Here is a 22,327-nt window from a genome sequence, read left to right on the forward strand (position 1 = left end):
CGGCTGTATGTTTTATACCCCTGACGACCTGATGTCATGGAAGAAGGGACAGCAACCGATGCAGGACCCCAGACTTTGTTAATCAGGCCAACTGAGGGCAACCTGCCAGCAGATTACCCAAATGCAATGACTGCAACAGTGAATACACTCAAACATCTACATTTATGGTAAGTGTACACAACTGTACTTTGTCTTGCCTGTGGAAAGCAAATATCTCACAGAGATTTTCATTCTTACTGCGTCACCTGTATAGGCCCAGACCACGACATCCCTTGCTGTCAGTTTTGTGTCTATTTAACGCCTGTACCATTCGTTGTCGGGCTCTCTTTGTCACTAAATTCTTTCTCTCTTTATCTCCGTATTCTGAAATGGCTTCGGTAAGCCATCCTACTACCAATATTCCGAAAAAACATAAGATAAAGACAGAGACAGCCGCATAGGTCCAAAACTGCTGACGACTCTTCCATTAAGCAAGTCGCCAGTCTGCCGGTACTCAGAGGCGCTTTTGCAGGCCTCTACTGAGACCCGTTTGGAGTCCGGTATGCTGCAAGACTCTTCTTCGACTGTGGAACCTCCAGATGTCTCTACCCTTGGATGGGTCCGGAGCCGCTGAGCACCGGCTTCTGAGGCAGTTATTTGCTCAACCGATGTTTGACTCAAACAGACGACAACTTTTTTAACCAAAACTACTGAGTTTTTTAGGCCCAGAGTACACACTATGCCTGGAAAACTGACAAACAAAGCGCATGCACCTGCTCCCATGCCACTAAAACAAATGCTTAGAATTGCTGAAGACCTTATTATGCTGATTAGGGGAAGTCAGCCTTCCCCTGCTAAGAGACCGAGTCCAGTCTCCTTCAGCTTCTACAGACCAGGAGTCCGATGACTTTGAAATTTCTGAATATGAAGACATGCCCTTATCTGCTTATGAGGATTCAGATGCAGAGGAATCCTTTCCCTCTGCCTCCCCTCCAGAGGATTTTTCTTTTGGTGAAACTTTGCATACCTTAAGAGAGCATTTCCTCTGGGAATGCCAATACTATCCTCTGTCCAAAAAGAGACTCAGAATTTCTAGAGTTGCCTCAACACAGGCCCTTAGCAATACCCCCTGTCCTGGATCTTGTGGATGATGTTTTTTATGGAATCCAGTCTTACTCCTGACACTTTACCTCCTGCCCCTAGGAAACCAGATAGGTACTACAGAGTACCTGACACAAATTTCTTTTCAAGAATCCTACTGCTGACCCAGAGATCATTTCCCAGGGGCCTAAAGGTATCAAGGCTACTACAGCCAAGAATCCCACTCCTTTGGACAGGGATTCTAGAGCTTTGGACAGATGGGGTAAGGTATATTCCTCTGCAACTCTTGCTATTAGGGCATTGAATTGTCAGTTTCACATGCTGAAGTACCATCAACATATTATGGAACTTATTAAACAAAAAGTGGCAACCTTTTCAGACTGTGCAGGAAATAAAGAATTGCAGGAGCTTATGCACTCTGCAAGCCAAGTCAGCAAACATACTTTGCAGGGTGGCTTTGACACCCTAGAAGCATCTTGCCGGGCAGCTGTCACTGGCTCTGTACTGAGAAGATATGCTTGGCTGAAGAAGCAGACCTTGCCAGACCATGTCAAATCAAAGTTACTAGACGCTCCTTTGAATAAGGTATGTTTGTTTGGCACCAAAGCAGAAGAGGTTCTTAAAAAGATGGAAGAAAAAGCTAAGTCTATGCAGGCTGTCAAAGAATTCTTATAAGTGCAACCCCCTAGATTCAGTAAGCATTGCCCTTCCAAACACTGGTCCTTTCCAGCCCCCTCCAGGCCTTCTCAAACCAGACCCAGAGGAAACAGACCACCCAGACTACAGTCTCAGGGTATGCTGAGATCTAAGCAATGGAGTGTCCCCACCCCTAAAGCAGGGAGTGGTAAGCCACCTCCTTACGGAAAAAGCTCACAATGTTGTCTGTATTCCACTGCCCAGCCCTGCCCAATTGCTTGTGCCCCTAGGAGGAAAACTTGCCCATCATGCAAAAAACTGGATGTCCATCACTCAGGACTGGTGGGTCCTCAACATTCTATCCCAGGGGTACAAATGTTACTTCCCTTCACTGCCAACCCCAAGCAGGTTTCCAGAAGCTTCCTCCAAACCAGTGGGCAGAGGCTCAAAACCAAGTACTTTCCCTACTCAATATCAGAGCTATTCAGCCAGTTCCAGTAGAACAGATTAGTCAAGAATGCTACTCCAGACTCTTCCTGGTACCCAGGAAAGAGGGCTGTTCGTGCCCAATCCTGGATCTTTCCATTCTCAACACCTTCCTGGTGATACCAAAATTCAGATGCTTACCCTGCAACAGCTTCTTTCTATGCTAGCCAAGGATGCCTGGTTAGTCACCCTAGACTTAAAGGAAGCTTATCTGCATATCCCCATAAGGGAATCATGCAGGAATTATCTACGTTTCAGGGCAGGGACTATGCATTATCAGTTCTCTGCACTTCCCTTTGGCTTATCTACTGCGCCCAGAGTATTCACAAAGTGCCTGGCTCCAGCCATTGCATACTGCAGGCAGAGAAATATCCATATTTACCCGTACTTGGACGACTGCCTGATTCAGGCGGACAGTCAGGAATTGCTGCTGCAGACTTGACATTTGTGAAAAACCTTCTCATCTCCTTGGGGTACACCATCAACGAAAAGAAATCAAAACTGGTACCCAGTCAAAAGATTGTATTCCTGTGAGCAAGCTTGGACACAACTTCCCAGATGGCATTCCTCACCTCAGAAAAACAAGTCTGTCTGACAGACTACTTAAAAAAATGGGCACCAAAACCCAGCTATCTGCAAGAAAAATACTGCAAGCCCTAGGGTTCATGGCCTCATGTATACTGCTGATTCCATATGCAAGACTGTATATGAGGAAACTCCAATGGTACTTAAAAGGTCTTTGGTGCCAACAATTTCAGGACCTGGAAACAGTCATTCCTATCATACCCTGTCTAAGGACAGAGTTCCTCTGGTGGGCAGAAGCATGCAGCCACAACAACGGACTGCCATTTACTCAACCCCAAGCCGCCCAGACCCTAACCACAGATGCATCAAACTATGCCTGGGAAGCACACATGGATGTAAAATGTATTCAGGGCCACTGGAGCCCAAGTCAAATTCATCTGCACATCAACCAAAAAAAGATGCTAGCTGTACAGAATGCCCAGAACACCACAGTTAAGTGGTACATCAGCAAGCAGGGGGGAATCCATTCCTACCCACTCTGCAGGCTATCCATGGCCCTGCGGAACATGGCCTTGGAAATTCAAGTCCATCTGCAAGCTCAATTCCTACCAGGCAAACAAAACTTACTGGTAGACGACTTAAGCAGAAATCTCCTAGACCCCCACGAGTGGCAATTGGAGCACAGCACCTTCAACCTTCTGATTCAGAAATGGGGAACCACAGAGGTGGATCTCTTTCACTCCCCCTACAGCCAACAGCTCGGCAAATTCTGCACCAGGAATCCTCACAGCAGGGCCTGGAAAGTGGATGCCGTATCTTTTCCGTGGGTAAATTTCTCAATCTATGCTTTTCCCCCTCTGCCCCTCCTTTCAAGAGTATTACTCAAGATAAAGCAGGACAGACCAAGGACAATTCTGATTGCCCCGGAAGGGCCACACCAGCACTGGTACCCACTCCTGCGCAGACTGGCATCAGTGCCACCCTGGCACCTTCACCAGAATTCAACCCTCCTCTCTCAGCAGGAGGGACAGATTCTGCGTCCACAACTGCAAACCCTAACTCTTGCAGCCTGTTTTTTTTTCTTGAATTCTCCCCCAGCAACCTTACACAAACAGGTGCTGGACGTCATTCTTGAAGCCAGAAGACCCAGTACAAGAAAATCCTATGCTGATAAGTGGAAAAGGTTCTGTTCATGGATTCAGTTTAAAGGAGAGGACACAACACTGCCCTCTCTGCCTCTCATCCTGGATTACCTAGCAGATCTACTCCACAAAGGCCTGTCCTTCTCTTCCATTAAGATACATGCCTCTGGCATTTCTGCTCATTACAACACTGAGACACCTCTCTTCTCACACGCTCTTATCAAACAGTTCCTGAGAGGGGCAAACAACTTAAGGCCACCAATGAGAGCACCCACCCCTTCTTGGGACCTTAACTTTGTACTGGAAAAGCTCACACTTCCCCCCTTTGAACCTGCTGCATCAGCAGTGTTAAAATTCCTCTCTTGGAAAACAGCCTTGCTTCTAGCCATCATTTCAGCTAGAAGAGTGTCTGAGCTACAAGCACTCATGGCTGTGGAACCCTTCATTAGGTTCCATGCTGACAGGGTTTCCCTCAGGACTAACCCTTCATTTATGCCCAAAGTAGTGTCCAGTGTGGCTCTCAATCAATCCATCCATTTGCCAACCTTCTTCCCTAATCCTCAAAATAAAGGGGAAAGGATCCTGCACTCCTTGGATGTGCTCAGATTCTACCTTGATAGGACTAAGCCCTTCAGAAAATCTGACCAGTTACTAGTCAGCTTTGTAACAGAGGTAGAGGGCAAGGCCATTTCAAAACATACCATTTCCAAATGGGGATAGCACACTGCATCCATTTCTGCTACAGGTACCATGGGAAACCAACCCCTTGGGGTCAGAACCCATTCCACTAGGACAATATCTACCTCTACAGCATTTCTCAGGGGAGTCCCTACCAGGGGCATCCTGGAGGCTGCTACCTAGAGTTCTGCACACACCTTCACCAAGCATTACCACCTGCCTATCTTTTCCAAATCCAGGGCAGGATTTGCTACAGCAGTCCTGCAAGGCATACTAGCCAGCCCTAACTCTTCTTCATTGCCTCCACTCTTCTTCAGCTTTGGGAATCCACCCAAGTGCGATGACTGCAACAGTGAAAAACGAAGAACATAGTACAGTTGTGTACACTTAACATAAATGTAGATGTTCAAGTGTATTCACTGTTGCAGTCCTGGTTTCCCTCCCTCCAACCCCTTGGTTTTCTCTCTCTCTCTCCTATCTATTGCTATTACTAACCCATTCTGGGGTATTGGTATTTACTTTTTACTAGTGGTGTATTCCCCACCATAACCTAGCTCCCTATTTGGGGGGCTTCTGACATTTGGGGCAAGAAAAAGTGATGTAATGGCGTCGGCTGCCTTTTTTTATATCCCTGACGACCTGACTGCAGGCAGATAACCCAAGTGTGATGACTGCAACAGTGAATACACTCGAACATCTACATTTATGGTAAGTGTACACAACTGTACTTTTCTGGTTAAGGTGAGAGTGAAATGCTTGCAAGCATTGTCATAAAACCCATGAGTATCACAAGTTGGCTTGCCAAGGTAAGGGAAAACAGCTTTTGTACTTTACAAAAAAAAAAAAAAAAGGCACCTAACCAGGCATGTCCAAGGGTCAGCTTCCGGTGATTTCTCCTGTCCAGCTGGTGAATCTGGGCATACTGGGGCAATGCAGCAATTGCCTCATGTACACAGACAACCCTCTCCTCCTACCACCCAACACTACAACCTGCGAAAGATGCACTTACATAGCCAAACTGGAAGCAAAGCTCTCTCCAGCCAAGATTGTGCTAGACAATCAAGAGGAGAAGGTTACCACCTGCACTACACCTCAAGCAACACATAGCCCTTCAAAACCCTCACTACCAACACCCACGCATAACAACACTAAACCCACATATGCGGAGGCCCTTAACATTAACCTGCCCAAGCAACAAGGACCTCTGAAGCTGAAACGCAAACAAACATCAATCACAACCAAAGTATCACATAGCTCACAACACCAGTGTGCCACCCAATAACACCCCCTAAGGCAAGACAACGTACCCAACACTTTAGTCATAGGTGACTCTGTAGTCAGGCACACTGATGTTCCACTCACCAGGCTGAACAAGGAGAAAATTACAGTCAGCTGCCTGTCAGGTGCCAGGATCCGCCACATAACGCATGCACTCAAGTCACTCCACAACAAGTACAAATACGACTCTGTCATTGTCCATGTTGGAGTGAATGACTTGAGACGTACCTCCCTGGACTACATGAAAAGAGACAAGGAAGAGCTCGCTGATCATGTGACCTTGGCAGGTATGACCCTAGCCCTGAGTAGCATCCTGCCTTTGCCCAGAATTATACCACAGTATTAAGGACAAAATGATTGACTTCAACAATTGGCTAAGCTTTTGGTGTCATTCAAAGGGGATCCAGTATCTGTCTGCCTGGGACAACATGATTGAAAAACCACGATGCTTTGCCAGAGATTGTCTACACCTGTCGCCCCTGGGATTCAGGTTACTGGCTAAGGCTCTTGCCACCCCTATAGTGCCTTTTTTAGGCAAGGCTCAAATGACAAAACCACTCCCTTAACAGGTACAAGTATGCAAAATCTGAAGCTAATGCTACTCAATGCTAGAAGTGTAAACCTCAAAGTGCACTCTCTCGAGGCACTCCTAAAAATGGAGAACATCGATATCTGTGCAGTAACTGAGACCTAGTTCAAGGCTCCAGAGAGTACCCCTGCAATACCAGGCTACAACTCTTACCACACTTTTCAGCCACCAAACCAGGACCGAAACCCTAAAGGTGGAGGAGTGTCCATATTCACCAAGGATGTTCACACCTCCAGGCTAGTTGCCCAACACAATGCATCCAAAATTCTCCAGTTGCAACTAACACTAGGTAAGACTGCAATCCAAATTGTAGCTTGCTACAGACCCCCCCCACCATGCCCCAAGATTTTCACTATACCTTTCTAAACATAGTGGAAAATATTTAGATACAACCAAACACCCTAATACTGGGTGATTTCAACTACCCTGCCATTAACTGGAAAAACTACTCGTGTACCAACACCTTTGCCCTACGGTTCATGGAATTCATAAATTCCAATGCCCTGGATCAACTAATCCCATAGTCCCATCAGGGGCACCAATATCCTGGACCTGGTCATTACCAACATGGGAAATCTATGCTCCCACATCAGTGGTCACCCCCTCGTTGGTTAGGTCTGACCATAAGCTAATCACCTTTGACATCCACATCCCACCCCCACCCCCCAGTAAGGAAACATCCATAAAAAACTTCTCCAAGACCAACTTCATGCTACTCAAGTCAGAATTGACAAACTTCAAAACAGTGTAAGAAACTTCTCTGTGTGGAAGATTTTCAGTCCATATATTTCTAATCACTGTATATTAATCAGATCAGACAATAGTAGTAGAAGTAGCGGAAGTAAACTCGTCTTTAAGTCAAAACCAAAACAAAACAAAAGGTAATAATAGAAAATATATAATTGTACAGCATTACTAAGTATTCAAAAGTAATCCAAGCAAGGCAGGCAGTCTGTTTTCAGTCGAAAATCCTTTATTAAGTACACAGACAAGCAATCCAAGTAAAACAAAAATAGAATAATAATTTCCTCACAAGCTTAATAAATATATATATACTTTTTATCAGGCATGGGAGTGGTTTATTGTGCTGTAAAACAAAGTGTTATAAATGTACCAAAATCTTCAGTAGTGATTTCCAGCAAATAAATCAATCCACGAGCGTATAAGGCTCAGCAGCAGAAAACTTTATTAGACAAGCGCTTTCGCTATAGATAGCTTCTTCAGGTCTATTTTAAAATACATCAATCAACGTTGCTCTATATATATATATATATACATGGCACTGAGTTGAAAGTTCATTGTGCAACCTCATTACATATTTAAAAGGGTAAACAAAATATTAAATCTATTTCCAGAAGACCTGATCTACAATAAAAAACATCAATTATGTATGTGTATGCATGTCACAATCATCTACTAAATGGTAGAAGAACATATATATTAAAAGAACATAAAAATGAAGTTTAAAAATATCATTCCACAATACATGGATCTTGTCACTTGTGTTTATAAAACTGATAAAACACAATAAATAGTGTATAATAGCATAATATAATAAACTTATAACATCTATGCCTATGTGCAACTACTAATGCTTATAATATTATATTGAATACTAAATAAACATTTGTATGTAAAGAAATGTAATGTATTATATATATAGGGCAGATAATGGGGCAGGCCTCAATGAGAGAGCATCCATAAAACCACGGTTAAGAAAACGTAGAAAAATTAAGTAGAATTCCCATCCACACTAGAATAGGATAGATGCACATTTTATATAGATAGCTGTAGTCCTAATACATTATATACATATACATATATTAGTTTATGATACTCTAGGATGTTTTCATTCATATATATATTTTATCATTGTGTTTAAATACATGGAGTATTTTTTATTTTTTATTTTATTTTTATTTTTTATTTTTCATGTATATTTATGGTTTTATGAAGTATACAAATAGATTTTATACAATATAATATAATACATTACATTTCTTTACTTACAAATGTTTATTTAGTATTCAATATGATATTATAAGCATTAGTAGTTGCACATAGGCATAGATGTTATAAGTTTATTATATTATGCTATTATACACTATTTATTGTGTTTTATCAGTTTTATAAACACAAGTGACAAGATCCATGTATTGTGGAATGATATTTTTAAACTTCATTTTTATGTTCTTTTAATATATATGTTCTTCTACCATTGAGTAGATGATTGTGACATGCATACACATACATAATTGATGTTTTTTATTGTAGATCAGGTCTTCTGGAAATAGATTTAATATTTTGTTTACCCTTTTAAATATGTAATGAGGTTGCACAATGAACTTTCAACTCAGTGCCATGTATATATATAGAGCAACGTTGATTGATGTATTTTAAAATAGACCTGAAGAAGCTATCTATAGCGAAAGCGCTTGTCTAATAAAGTTTTCTGCTGCTGAGCCTTATACGCTCGTGGATTGATTTATTTGCTGGAAATCACTACTGAAGATTTTGGTACTTCTATGTTCTGTTTCGCTGTCTGCCTTTTGCGACTTGATTTTATTCTATAACTGTTTGGCAGAGGAGCGTTCATCCCACAGGTGGCTATCTATTTACATTTACATTTAAAGTGTTATAAATATTCATGACACCCATGCAGACGGGAACTGAAAGATCGACTGCCAAATCCTACACTAAAGCACTGTACGAGCACATCCACTCGTGCATGAATCGTGCCATCCCAAATAGAACCAAGATGCTCTCCTCCAAAAAAAGGAAGCCAATCTGGTGGTCCCCTGTCATAAACAAACTATACAACAGAAGGAAGAAACTGTTGCAGAAAAGAGGAAAATCCCAGGATGCAAAAAACTCCCTTACCAGCCTCAGTAAGAAGCTGAGATCCCTCATAACATCCTCCAAATCTAGTTACAAAAATAAAATTGCCAAAGATTCCAAAGACAACCACAAGGCATTCTATAGCTATGTCAAGAATCTAAATGGCAATGCTCAGATCTGCTCTGAGCTACAACAAAATGGCATTAAATATGCTGATCCCAAAGACATTGCCAATATCCTTGCAGATTGATTCAATGCCAACTTCACCCCCTAAAGGGCCCATCTCAGTACAGAAAGATTGCCAAATTCCGGTAATCACGGCCACACAGGTAAAAAATGCACTCTCCAAAGCTAAGAATGCAGCATCCATGGGACCAGACAACATCCCAGGCTGTGTACTACATGAACTACAAAATGAACTGGCACCTCACCTAAGTGTTATGTTTAGTCATAGCCTCACCTCAGGCTTTGTGCCCACTGAGTGGCGCACATCTACAGTTATCCCACTCCACAAGGGGGGGATCCACCTTGGAACCTGGGAACCACCGTCCCATCAGTCTGATGAGTCTGATCTGCAAGGCCATGGAACGTATTATCATGGAACTTATAAACAAAGACATTGGCAAACTTCAAATACTGGACCCCACCCAGTTTGGGTTCATGAAGGGCCAATCGTGTCTCCTGAACCTGATTGACTTATTCGAATCAGTTTCCAGAGCTGTGGACGAGGGTAAGGCAGTCCATGCAGCCTATCTGGACCTCGACAAGGCCTTTGACACCATCCCCCACTCTATAATCATAGATAAACTTACTAAAGCTGGGCATAAATCCCTACGTCACTCGATGAGTTGCCAACTGGCTTACTGACAGAACCTAGACTGTAAAAATAGCCGCCTTCAAATCCAGCTCCAGACAAAGTAACAAGTGGAGTACCTCAGGGTTCAGTCTTGGGACTGCTGTTGTTTGGCATCTACTTCTCTGAAGTACAGGCCAACACTGAGGGACTCTGGCTAACAAAGTTCGCAGATGACTGCAAACTGGGAGCCATTATTGAATCCCCAAATGATATGGATATTCTACAAAAGGGCCTTACAGAAACAGATGCTTGGTGCCAGAGCCATGGGCTCAAGCTCAGTGCCAAGAAGTCTATAGTTATCCCCTTTGGGAAAAACCATGTACCCATGAATTACCACATAGGTGTCAGTACACTAAACACCAAAAGTGTGGTAAGAGACTTAGGAACACAGGTGGACAGTGGTCTTACCTTCGATAACCACATCCCCACAACATTCAGGAAATCCTTCTATGTGGCACACCTCATCACTAAGGGCTTTTCATCCAGAAAAAAGGAGGTCATTGTCCCACTGTACTCATCCCTCATTAGACGCATCATAGAGTACAACTTCCCGTTTGGTATGTACCTCATAAGATGTCTGCAACAACTGGAAAGGCCACAGAAACACCTCGCTAAAAGAATCACAGGCCTAAGGCAGATGCCCTAGCTGACCGACTAAAAAACTGCCAGCTATACTCTGTCGCATATCGTCTACTCTGAGGCGATCTCTGCTTAACATAAAAGGCTATGTCAAACCCAGAGCTGTTGGACATTCTACACTTAAAGAAATCCCAATCCATCAGAGCCACATGCTCCAGGGACCTAAACCTTGTCATCACAATGAACAAAACATGCTGGAGGGGATAGGTTCCTGACCCAGAGACTCCCCATACCCTGGAATAGACTGCCCATACATGTCAAGCAGAGCGCCTCCTTGGCCCTCTTCAAAAGGAACCTTGATGACTGGGTGTTTATCCTGGGGATCACGTCAGTCGCCCTGCTAGACAGGGGTCCAGGGAAGTAAATATTGTGGGAAGAAATAGCCAGGGAATTGTTATGGCTAGGCTTGTATAGGCCCTAGGGCCGTGTGTATATATATATATATATATATATATATATATATATATATATATATATATATATATATATATATATAGTTTCATTTTGTTACTCAAGTTCAGTTCACTAAACTCAAGGTCATTTTTTTGGATGAGATTTCAAGGGGGGGGACAAGTACTTGGAAGTACATATTGGTTGTGGTAGTTATTTGTGCAGTCAAGATACTCTTCAACAAACTCCTATTTCATCATTGAAATTATATAACTTACCCTAATGATATGCAACCTTGGAGCGGGTTTTATTAATTGAAGGGTGTAGGGAGTGAAGCCTGCTTCTTAGGGGTTGTGGGAGGCTTGCTCCCCACTTCACTAGTAGTCATCATTTATATTTCATCTTTTCAGATGGTGATGCTATGGGATGTGGCTAGTCAGCATCTAAATTGCATGCACTGTGAAATGTCTGTTGCTCACATCTGAAACATGTTGTCGAGTGATTGTTAATCCTTAAAAATATGATTGTATTAGGTAATTATAGAGCTGGAACTGGGCTGTTTGCCTTTCACAAACTCCATTCTTTAGAGACTGATTTGAAACATGATATTGAAGGACAACATCCTTCGCCTGCATGAGATTGCTGCTTTGGGTTTCAAATGAGTTTTTTTTCTTTTTTCCAAATGGAGGCTTGTTGAAATACTGCAGTTTGTGAAGTATACATAGCCATATTCAAAAAAAAAAACAATGCTAATAACAGCATGTGGTGGCACACACTTCGTATAACTTATGTTTCTCAACAATATAAAGTGAGTTGCTCTAACCAGAGGCGTAATGTTTACAGTGTACTTGATGTTTGTTCTTTGCTTTTCTGAGAAATGGCTTGTTCACATGATGGCTTTCTGATAGTAGTAGTGACATCTTGTGGTAGATAAGGTATTTGCTAAAGATTGTGATTAAAAATCCAAGTATTGCCTGTGAGCCATTTTACCAGATGTTAAGCAAATTCTAGCATTGTTGCATAATACAGCAGTAGACTTCTTATGTGGAAAATAAACTTAAAAACTAAAAACTGGCAAGAGGTAATTGGACTCTGTTTTAAAAAAAATACAGTACTGGCAGGATTTGGTTTCTGCCAAGTTGCACTGATCCTAGTTATAATAATAATAATACTCAATAAGAATTCTATTGGTGCCAAATGTAGAAACTGACCAAACAGGTTACTGTTGCTTAAAAAATTGAAAGGGAGAAACAGCTGAATAATTTCTTAATAGTTAGAGAAAGTGATGTGTTTCAGTACATTGAACTGATGATCTTTGGAAGGTCAAGTTAGCAGAGGGTTGCCTTGCTTTGTTGAATCATCTTTAGTTTGAGTAATGCACAGTTGTCAGGAAGGAAGGAAACAAAATATATCTGTGCTAATTGTTGGTAGTTGTATTATGTAGATGTGATCATTTTGGCAGTTTTTGAGTACCTTTTTGCCTTGTATTGTGGATTATAATGTCATTTCCCTAGCAGCAAAAAGAATGCATAGAACAGTGAACAAGGAGTGCACTCCTACAGAAAAGCAGATATACATCTCATTCACTCCAGTACAACTATTTTGAGTATGTACCTTTAACTCTTAGTGAGTGTGGCCTGAGGCTTTAAAAATTAAATTATCACCTTGCAATTCTAACAAATACTCATTGACAGAGGTCAAATATCAATACAGTTGTGTCTGCCATCATGTATGCTTCAAGATAAAATATTTTTAAACTTTGTATCTAGCATGGTTTTGGAATTATTAATGCAAATATGCACAAGTAATATTTGACGCCTAGAGGAGCAGTAGGAGGTAACTGCAGATGCACCTGGAGGCGTCACTCGGATGTAATGAGTTAACAGGAAGTAAGATGGACATGTTAGAAAAGACTTGTGCATTGGTTGTAGAGCAGCTATCAGCAGAGACTCACTAAAGACTGTATTCTTGACAAGGTTTCCAGCATGTGTCTGTCCTTTTGTCTATTTTTCCATTAGTACCTTGCGGCAGGAATAGCAACCCTTTTAAGGTATGAATCATTCATGTTTCCTTATAAGTAAGGTACCAGTTATTCAAACCTAAAAAGATAAACTTGAATTAGGGACACTTTATAACGAAGTTCAGTATAAAAATGTAAACAAATCTGATGCTATATATACCTTGTTATCTGTGTGCACACATATATGTGCATAAAATCTGTGTGTATGTATATGTGTTAGTAAATCTGTTGAGGGTCTGGTGTGCAAAACATGATCCTGTTTCAAAAGTCCGTCCAATATGAGCTGTTCCTCAGATCTGATCAGGCCATTCACTAATACTATACTGCCTCAAGTCTTGCAAACTTTCCCATCATCCTGTTTGAGTCTTCCCTTCAGATCTTTCAGTTTTTAGGGATTTCCACTGTTATGTAAGGGAGTGCTAAAATAGCCTGTGTTACTCAAAAGGCTCCATACCTCTGCGGTTCTTAATTTCTCGATTGTCATTCCTTTTTTCCGTAGCCACTTTGGCTCCTCATATACATGCTGGATCTTGATGGTACAGGTCACTCACTCGGGGATTCCATTAGTCAGTGGGTCAGGAATGGTGATCTTTCCTCATTTGTAGTCTTCTTCATGTCTGTATATGTTCATCATATTGCTCACTGCTGCATTAGCCTTAGCTGTATGGGTTATATCCTGCCAAGGATATAACAGCCGGCCAGCTTCAAAAGCTACAGGGCAACTTCAACATGGCCAAACCATTATCTCAAGCTGAGTTGACTAAAAAGGCAGGTTTGGGTGCCAGACCTTTCTAAGCTTTTATGCATTGAAGAGGGCACTCCTGTGTGGGCTTTCAAGGATTGACAGCTGGCTTGTGCTGTTCCTTTACTGGGCAGATAAGTTCCCTTTGGGGAAAACATCCCATATTAAAAATGTATTATTTTATTGTACTTTTCTGCTTATGAAAATTACTTTTAAGCTAGGAGTTTGTACTTTAAAGGACTGTTGTGAGACTTAACTGTACTTTTCAACAGAAACATAATTGTTTCCTGTCAGTTTAAAGTAGTTGGAAAAACATTTTTTTCTGTGGAGAAATTGTGTTTATTTTACTTTTTTTCTGGCTGGCAAAGTATTTTAAAGTGTTTTTTGAATTTTGGAGAAAAAGTTAATTTTAACGACTTTAAAAAGTTAAGCTAACAGCTATTGGCCACCACAGCAGGATAGCAATTTACCTCAGCCGCAGATGGGTGACTCTCTTATGGCCAAAACTGGTTTCTCAGATCCTTGTCTACTAAGAGGCGATCTCTGCTTGACTTACAAAGCCATGTCTGACCCAGCTCTGTTAGAAATGCTAGATCTAAAGAAATTCCAGTCCCTCTGCACCACACGCTACAGAGACCTCAACCACATTACCACAATCAACAGAACATGCTGGAGGGCCAGGTTCATAACCCAGAGACTACCAATGTTCCGGAATAGACTTCCCATACATGTCAAGCAGAGCACCTCACTAGCCCTCTTCAAGCGAAATCTTGATGAGTGGATGGGAAATAGAAAGTTCACCCCGGGGATCACTCCAGTGGCTCTACTTGATAGAAGCACTGGGAACTAACGACGGGCGGCACAATGCCAGGGCACATCTATGGGCTAGGCTTGTAAAGACCCCAGTGCCATTAGCCTAGTATACACCTATGAACCTATGAATGAAGTGGGCAACTCTCCTGTGGCCAAAACTGGTTCCTCAGAACCACTCATCCTGGATCACTGTGATGTAGCACCTACAAGCCACTATGGACTGGGGATTAGCCGCATCCTCTGTAGTTGAGTCCCATCAGCAGGCATGGGAGAACCAAGCCACTCTTGTTGGTCCTAGGAGATGGAAGAGGGAAGACTTCCGTGTTTGGTCAGAATGTTGTTGCCCATCTCTGGGGAAGCTGCTGCTGCCTTTAGTAACACTATTGGCAGCATTTTTCCTGTCAAAAAGAAACAGAAAACTCAGCATGTAGCTACTCCTTCTCAGAGTTCCTTAGACAATAATAATCTACTAGGTCTGGCTCAGGGTTTAATTCAGGCTACCGACATACATGGTGGTTTCCAGTAAAAGAAAAAAGGTTGTCTCTTTTCCTGAAGAAAAATTCTGAATCTGGACAGGAAATTGAAGGGACAGATAGAGGGTTTTTTCCCATATATTTGATTCAGACTCAAGAAAAGAGCTGGGTTTCTGATTCTCCCTGTGGGATTTTCTCTTTTTTTTTTCCATATTTAGATGACTTGCTTATCTTTGCAGAATCTTTTCCAAAGTGTCAGGAATCTCTCATTTGGCTTGAGAGATCTATTATATAGCTGAGATTCCTGGAGAAAATTCAGGACTTCTTGTCTCCTTCATGCAGGATTATGTTCCTGGGGTGTCAGCTAGACACGTCATTTCAAAGAACTTTTCCTCCAATAAGAAAAACAGATCTATATTTAGATTGATTTCTAAGGTTTTCCACTTAGACTTCAGTCACTAAGAAGGGAATACCTCAGGCTTTTGGGTCTCCTTGCATCTATGATTCTCACAATACCCCCGGCAAGACTCCACATGACAAAGACATAAAGGTACCGAAAGTCTCTTTGGTTCCAGCACCAACATCCGTTGTCTTTTCAAATTCCAGTGCTGGGGTTTGTCAGAAGGGAAATCACTTGGCGGAGGCAACAAATTTCCCTAAATCCAGGTCACCCCTCCAGCTCCCTGTTCCAAAGCAGCCAGTCGCCACCGACGCATCAAACCATGCTTGGGGAGTAGTTACGGGAGGGATAAAAGTTCAAGGTGTCTGGGATACCTAGGACAGATGCATGCACATAAATATAAAAGAGATCCTTGCCCTGACCAAGGCAGTCAACTCTATGAACATATTTTGACTTTGGGACCTCTTCACATTGTTACAAACAGTACCATAGTCATTTGGTACATCAACAAGCAAGGGGGGATATAACCCCTTTGTAGATTAGCCATGTACCTTGGGATATAGGTTCACATAGTCTCACTCTACAGGCATTCCATCAGAGCAAAACTGTGTGGCATAAAAGTTAAGCAGGACTAGGGCAGACCCTCCTGAATCAAAACTAGGTCAGGGGTCTTCCAAGATTTGATCCATTCATTAGGGAGTTCCTCAAGTAGACCTGTTTGCCTCCTATATGAACAGTCAACTGGCAAGATTCTGTTCCAGGACTTCATGCAAGAAAGCAGGTAAGACAGATTCATTTTCTTTTCCTCAGACAGGAATGGCCTGGGGGTAATTAACACAAGCTTCCTCACAGACTGAATGTACTCACACAAGAACAAGAGTGTTTGATACAGCTCAACATTAATCAGTTTCAGCTGAGTCGCTGGATGACAGGGTGTTAATTCCTATTAGGGACCTGTTTACTGATGGCGTGTTGCAGGTGGTAATGGAGTCAGGAAAGTATGCCACTGGAAAATCATATATTAGGAAATGGAAAAGGTTTTCTGTTTGATGCCAACAAAATAACCAGCATCCATTCAGAGGTAGGCATTCTCTGTTTCTACAGTGCCTGTGTGAATTACTATCCTGTTGCCTTTCTTTATTGCTTTATCAATAGATCAGGATTCATTTATCAGCCATTTCAGCATGTCTGCCCATGGATCCTCCTCTTTCAATGCAGTCTCATGTCAAAATGTTCTTGAAAGGGATTTTGCATAAAAGGCATCCAAGAAAACCAGTGGGCCCTCTTTGGGTTGTTCGTTTTGTGCTAGAGAAGCTAACACTGGCTCCAGTTGAACCAGCTCATCTGGCTGACTTGAAGTTCTTAACATGGAAAACTGTTTTAGTGATCGCTCTGACCTCTGCAAGAATGGTATTTGAGTGTAAGCTGTTATGGTGAGCCAACCCTATCTCACTTTCCATAGGGAAAGGTTTTCTTTGAGAACGAATCCTTTATTATGCGTACAATGGTATTGGATGTTACTTTAAGCCAAGCTATCTATTCCCTGTTTTCTTCCCTGAACCTAAAAATGAGTGAGGGAGAATACGCCATACCTTGGATGTCCATAAACAATGCAAGTACTATCCTGACAGAACTAAAACTTTCAGATCTTTGGATTCATTTCTTGTCAAGGAACAACCTGTGTCAAAACAGACTGTTTCCAAATGGTTGTGTAAAGCTATTACCTTTTGTTATACCAGCCATAACAAAACTGTTCTAGACAGGGTAAAGGCCTAGGCTTCATCTATGGTGTTTTGCTAATCGGTCCTCTTTACATACTTTTACAAAGCACTGTAAGCTTGATTCGTTCTCTTTGTCCAGATCAAACTTTGCTAAGACCATTCTCCAGGGGCTCCTGGACCCTTCTCCTTCCACCTCTGAAATATACTAATCTGTGGTAATCTACCCATATAGCTAAGGCTTCTGCAGCAGTGATCATTTGAACATCTACTGTTATGGTAAGTTCAACTTACACAACTGTACTGTGTTCTTCATATTAATCACTGCTGCAGTAGTTACTCCCTCCTCCCCCGTTGTTTTTTAATGTGTATTTTATGCCAGGGTGTAGACTTATATTTTTTTGTTGTTCCTAGCAATGGCCTTTCAAGGCTTAGCCTTGCTTCTCTGCTGGCAGGAAATCTCTGAAGGGCTTTGCATCCAAACTTGTCATCTGAAGTAGGCAGACTTCATTCGTCTGCAACCTGTGGGTATCGGATCCGACCTCGGATCCGAGCCGGCAATTCAAAAGCTTAGGCTCCGAGCTCCTAGCTCCTCCCTCTTACCCATAACCCCTTGCCAAGCCCTGACTGACCTCAGATTTCGTTTGCCGCTTTTCAAGTAGCTACGGATTCTAGAGCTCCTGGCGTTTGTTGGTGAAAGATAAGATTTTTTGACTAAAAAAGTTTTGAAAATCTCTATTTTTGTTATTGATATTGTTAGTGTTGAGTGTGTATAGGCTTTCCTCTCTCTTTTATTTAATATTTCTCGGGTTTTTGCGTAGTTTGTTTGTGTGTGTGTTGTGTTAGGCCTTAGGGTTTGTGATGTCTGAAGCCCATAAGGCTGTTTTCTCTAAATGTACCGAGTGTGGCCATAAGCTGTCCCCAGCGGATGGCCACACTCGGTCTTCATGCTTGGGGGTTGAACACCTGTCATCTAGTTGTACCATTTGTGTAGGGTTCAACCCCCGGGCTTTGAGGGAGCGGAGGTCGAAGCTGGTGCTGGCGGGTCTTTTACCTCCAGATACCGCTTCGGCCTCTGCCCCTTCCACTCAGCAACCTGTTGCTGTGGGTTCTCCCCCTCCGGCTGGGACTCAACCTCCCTCTAAGTTGCCGGAGGGGAAAGAGTCCTCTAGGGAGAGAGAGAAGAAGGAGAGGCACCACAAGCGGAGAGCCGAAACTTCCAGTTCGGCTCCTCCATCTAAGCGGGCCTCCCCTGTGCCTTCTAGCTTTCCTCCTCCTCGGCTCCACTCCCCTCGGTTCTCTCCTGGACCCGAGGAGGAGGAGGCTAGCCCTTCTAGGAGGTCTCCGAGGCGGCTCTCTAGGTCCGCTTCGGTGGCCTCCACCAGGTCAACTTTTTCAATGAGTGAAGCTGATATGGACCGGATGATGAGGAAATTCATCCAGGCCCAAATGCAAATGGGAGTGCTCCTAGCCCCCCCCCACCCGGGAGGGCCGACCCTTTTCGCCCCCCTTGGCTCCTTCTCCGACCCATACCACGGGTTCGGAGCTGTCGGCGCCGGGCAGACTTGGATCCGGGGGTGGGTCGGATCCAATGGGTCGGCGCACCTCGGATCCGTCCTATCCCTTGAGTGCTTCGGGTACTTCGGACCCAACCTCTCGGAGCCGAGGGCCGAGCCTTGGATCCGAGGGAGCTGGTGTGTCTTCGGCTCCGTCCAGGTCGGAGCACACCGGTCTCTCGGATCCGACGGTTTCGGCTCCGACTCCGATCCGTACGTCGGATCCGAGTGGGGGTCGGCTCTCGGGGTTTAGAGAAGCTGGCTCCCCATCGGCTTTCGACGTAGTGGAAAGGGCACTGTTGAGGACGTCCGGACCCCCGGTCCCTGCCACGGCTCCATCCCGCACTCCCTTGCAGTTGGGCCAGGCCCCCACCAGCCGGTCCCAGGGACAGCCCGCCTCGATGTCCCAAGTGGTTCCCTTGGAACATCCAACTGCTGAAGAGTACTCCTCGGACAGCCCCCCCGATGAAGTACCTCGGAAGCGTAAGTGCAAAAGGAGGCACATGGACTCCCCCGAGTCCGTTACTGAAGACACAGACTTGGATGAAGGGGAAGGCTCCCCTAGGCCACCCCCTGAGGACGTCTCATTTGGAGACATTATGGAGATGTTAAGGATCAGGGGGGGTGGTCTGCCCCAAGGCTTCCTCGGACGAGTCTGTGTTCTTGGAGGCATTCGAGGCGGGCCCTTCTACCTCTTGGGTGTCCCCTCCTGCTGACCCTCTGGTGGATCTTATTTCCATCAGAGCGTGGAAGGATCCGGACACCGTTGAGCCTGTCCCCAAGCGCCCGGACCGCATCCTTTCCCCTCCGGCGGACCGCACTCACTGGAGCAAGGGCCCCCCCAGTAGATGCCATGATGATGGCTGCAGCCACGAAGAGGGAATTGGCCCAGGAGAGTCCCTCCATGCATCCTCCGGGCAAGGAGTCCCGCTCGATGGATCGCATTGGGAAGCGAGTTTTCAGTTCAGCAACCTTCTCTTTGAGAGCGCTGAACTACATGGCACATGTCATTAGGATGCAGCGGGATCTGATTAAAGAATACGCTGCATCTCCCCCGGAGTCCATGTCGAGTGAGGATAAACAGGTATATTCCACCCGAATGGCCACTCTCAGATCAGTTTCCAATACGTCTATGCGGCTGCTTTCTCATGCTACTGAGGGAGCCGCTAGAGCCAGCGGAGCAGGCCTAGTCATGAGGCGACAGGCCTGGCTCCGCCACTGTGATTTTGCAGAGCCCTTCAAGGCGACCTTCGCGAATGCCCCCTTCGATGGTTCTGCCTTGTTTGGCAAGACTGTTCGCGAAACATTAGTCCAGAGCGAAAAGGACGGGAAGACGCTGTCTGCCGTCGGAGTCCGCTTCTCAGCTCCCCAGAGGTCCTTCTCTAAGAACCAAAAGGGACAGAAGAAGATGTGGTTCCGGAAATCGCAGCAGTCCCAACCTGCTCCGGATAACCAGTCCTTCCGTAGCAGAGGAGGACGGGGAGGTCGTCGTGCTAGAGGCAGGGGGGCTCCTGGCAACTTTGGGTCCAGGGAGCCTTTCTCTGATAGACCCACGCAGCAGCCCTGAAGGGTTGCCCGGCTGTCCGTCTCTGGAGGCAGTCGGGGGGCGGTTTTCGAGGCACCTGACTTCTTGGGAGTCCATAACAACAGACAGTTGGGTGCTTCGTGTCATATCCAGAGGTTATTCAATTCCCCTATTCAAGGTTCCCAAATCTCGCAGCCTCCCAGATGTTCCACCCGACCAAAGGGAGGCGGCAGCTGTCGAAATCGAACAGCTGCTAGAAAAAAGAGCTATCCAGCGTGTCCCCCGAGATCAAACCGGATTAGGGTTTTACTCCAGGTTCTTCTTGGTGCCAAAGAAAACGGGGGACCTAAGACCAATCTTAGACCTTTCCCAGCTGAACCTGTCAGTAACCAAGCAAAAGTTCCGGATGGTCACCCTGCAATCTATACTTCCCCTCTTGAGGGAGAACGACTGGGTGTGCTCCATCGACCTCAAGGACGCGTACTACCACATTCGCATGGACAGACGATCCAGGAGGTTTCTTTGCTTCCGGCTGGGAGCCAGTCATTATCAGTTCAGGGTCCTCCCCTTTGGTCTCACCTCAGCCCCCAGGGTGTTCACCAAGGTGCTAGCGGTGGTAGCGGCCCACCTGAGGCTCCAGGGATTACAGGTCTTTCGGTACCTGGACGACTGGCTCCTGACGGCATCATCAAGGCATCTTCTGTGCTCAGCCAGAGACTATTTTCTTCAACTGGCCCCAAGGCTGGGCATCACGATCAACTGGGAGAAATCTTTGCTGCATCCAACACAAGTTATAGATTTCATAGGAGGAAGACTAAACACCAGATCAATGCGAGCCTTCCTCACTCCAGACAGAATTGCCAACCTGAAGTGTCATGTGACAGCGGTCCTGCAACCATCTCCAACTGCAGCTTCGGTCCTGAGAGCCCTAGGTTCGATGGCGGCAGCTATTCCGCTTCTCATTCATGCTCACTTACACATGCGGGTTCTTCAGTGGACCCTTCAGGTTCAGTGGTCCCCTCTTTGTTCCCCTCTCAACGCTCCTATTGCGGTCAGCAAGGCGTGCAGGGACTCCCTTCTTTGGTGGCTTCTTTCTCCGGAGCCCCTGGCAGGGAGACCTTTTTGTGCTGCATTTCCCCGAGCCACAGTGACCACGGACGCTTCTTGCCTCGGGTGGGGGGGGCATTCTGCGGGAAAGATTGTCCAAGGCACGTGGAATCCCACAGAGACGTCTTTGCATATAAATGTCCTGGAAATGAGGGCGGTGCTCCTAGCGTTGCAAGCACTTCACCACGTTCTTCCTTCAGGGACTATTGCGATTCAGACAGACAACATGTCGGTAGTCTGGTATATCAACAAACAGGGAGGAACCAGGTCTTACCCCCTTTGTCGAGAGGCCATGAGAGTCTGGGAATGGGCAATTTCCACCAAACGCTTTCTGGTAGCAACGCACATTCCGGGAAAGTCCAACATCCTTGCGGACAAGCTCAGTCGCACCATTCTTTCTCCACACGAGTGGTCTCTCAATCCACAAGTAGCGAAGAAGATTTTTGCTGTCTGGGGGCAACCCTGTTGCGATCTTTTTGCCTCTCCCTCAAACGCCAAATGCGACAATTTCTTCGCTCTGCTTCCCCCACCAGGAGAGTTCCCGAGAGATGCTCTGGTGCATGCTTGGCCTCCCGGTCTCTTTATGCCTACCCTCCACTTCCTCTGATGCAGAGGCTTCTGCAGAAAGCCAACAGTTTGGGGAGCAGAATGATTCTCATTGCCCCGTTCTGGCCTCGTCAACCTTGGTTCCCCTTCGTATGGTCTCACAAAATCAATCCACCCTGGATTCTGGATCCGATTCCGGATCTCATATCCCACCCCCTGGGAATGTCGGTTCCCAATCTGCGCACCCTGAAGTTGACAGCTTGGCTGCTCCAGTTCCATCCTTGATTAGG

General features: G+C 44.8%; 1 protein-coding gene across 2 annotated transcripts in view; it reads left to right on the forward strand.

The window, feature by feature from the left end:
- PTPN9 (protein tyrosine phosphatase non-receptor type 9) overlaps nucleotides 1-22,327 on the forward strand; it is a 2,029,980-nt gene that overhangs the window by 662,464 nt on the left and 1,345,189 nt on the right. The gene's annotated exons all lie outside the window — the stretch shown is intronic.

Source organism: Protopterus annectens, chromosome 7.part0 (assembly GCF_019279795.1).
Source record: "Protopterus annectens isolate FY-2018-M chromosome 7.part0, PAN1.0, whole genome shotgun sequence".
In the NCBI taxonomy this organism is placed as follows: Eukaryota; Metazoa; Chordata; order Ceratodontiformes; family Protopteridae; genus Protopterus; species Protopterus annectens.